This window comes from Alexandromys fortis, unplaced genomic scaffold (genome assembly GCF_014885135.2).
Source record: "Alexandromys fortis isolate MF-2015 unplaced genomic scaffold, M_Fortis_MF-2015_v1.1 scaffold_107, whole genome shotgun sequence".
Taxonomy (NCBI): Eukaryota; Metazoa; Chordata; class Mammalia; order Rodentia; family Cricetidae; genus Alexandromys; species Alexandromys fortis.
Window position 1 is genome coordinate 357,452 of NW_026067987.1, and position 1,717 is coordinate 359,168.

General features: G+C 40.2%; 1 long non-coding RNA gene across 1 annotated transcript in view; it reads right to left on the reverse strand.

Moving 5' to 3' along the window:
- The window catches only part of LOC126511935 (uncharacterized), a 22,625-nt gene extending 21,518 nt beyond the window's left edge, over positions 1 to 1,107 (reverse strand). The window contains exon 1 of the long non-coding RNA XR_007594828.1: positions 1,021 to 1,107. This is a non-coding gene — a long non-coding RNA (uncharacterized lncRNA). The remainder of the gene's footprint in view (positions 1 to 1,020) is intronic.
- Between the last annotated feature and the right edge of the window lie 610 nt (positions 1,108 to 1,717).

Below are 1,717 nucleotides of genomic sequence, written 5' to 3' on the forward strand. Positions count from 1 at the left end.
TGGCTATTACAAACAATGCTGCTATAAACATAGTAGAGCATATACTTTTGTTGTGTGATAAGGCCTCTCTTGGGTATATTCCCAAGAGTGGTATTGCTGGGTCCATGGGTAGGTTGATCCCAAATTTCCTGAGAAACCTCCACACTGCTTTCCAGAGTGGTTGCACAAGTTTGCATTCCCACCAGCAATGGATGACACAGCCGGCTTTTTATATGGGTTCTAGGCATTCAGACTCAGGTTCTTCTGTTTGAGGAGTAGTGAACGGTCTCACTCACCGAGGCATCTCCCCAACCTCAGGACAGACAGATCTACTGAGTTGTTCTTTCTCCATGGCCATGTTTGTGTTTACCTGTCTTGCCAATATGTTTTAAATCTTTACATATTGCTGCATAACTTTCTTAAGATATCAAGTCTTTTTGCCCTTCTAATTTTTGTCCTTTCAAAGTGATGAACTAATTTCAGAAGATTCATAGCATATTCAAGGAACGAAGGTTCTCTCATCCTTGCATCTTTAATTATACAATAGCCAATTCTCCAAATACAGCAATGTCAAGAGCAGTATGTTGAATAATATAAAATGAATCAGGCAGTTGTTATCCTGCACCTTTAATCCCAACATTTGGGAGGCCAAGGAAGCTGGATCTCTGAGTTTGGGGCCAACTTGGTCTACAGAGAAAGTTCCAGGATATCAGAGCTACACAAAGAAAGCCTGTCTTGAAAATAGAAATAATGATATAAAACAGAAGTGTGTAAAAATATAGCCAGGAAGCTACACAGAAAATCTAATGTACATATATATATATACATACATACATGTTAATGTATGTTTATCTGTGTGTGCATGCATGTATTTGTGTGTGTATGCATGTGTGTAAGAGAAAGAAGATGTATCTCATATATTGAATGCTTTACACCTTCATCCCATGTTTTGGTGCTCTGAATTAATATCTTAGCCTGAATTGTGAAGTTATTTTAAGAGTATTATATCCAAGGCTAGGAATATAGCGCAGTTTATCTTACCTAGTTAGTGTTCAAGAAGACCTGGATTTGATCCTCAGGAGCATGCATGCTGGGCAATGTAGAACACACCTGGAACTCCAGCACTCCTGAGGTAAAAGCAGAAGGATCAAAAGTTCAAGGTGATCTTCAACAGCTTGTGAGTTCCAGGCTAGCCAGGGCTATGGGGGCAGGGGAAGAGACTAGTATATTCAAAGCATTAAACCCGCCCACTATTTTAGGACCCCTTGGCTCCAAGACAACAGATAGCAAGAGAACACTTTAAAACAGCAATATTACCATTGCTATGACACAGGCAATCAACTAATCATGTTTTAGTAAAAATATCACTTTCTCTTGCAGAATTTTCTAAATTGGCCTGCATAATGGCAATCTCACCAACTATCCGATATGAAAGGCATGCCACCATAGAGCACAAGTTCCTGAGCCAATGTCTACACTCATTCTTGTTTGTCCTATCTCTCCCAATATGAACACATTTCTTTCATTCCAAACTTGTTTTCTCACATGGGATCCTCCATATTAAACACAAGTCTGAATTTGACTTCTGAGTCCAGGATAAAGACACTCTGCCCTAAGGCCCTGCTCTTTTGTTCACAGATCTGCCTGTGTGAACCTCATTCCTTTCACACATTCTCATGCTGGGCGCTCCTGCCTGCTAGTTCTGTAGGCAATCCACCAGTCAGCAATTGCCTAATAT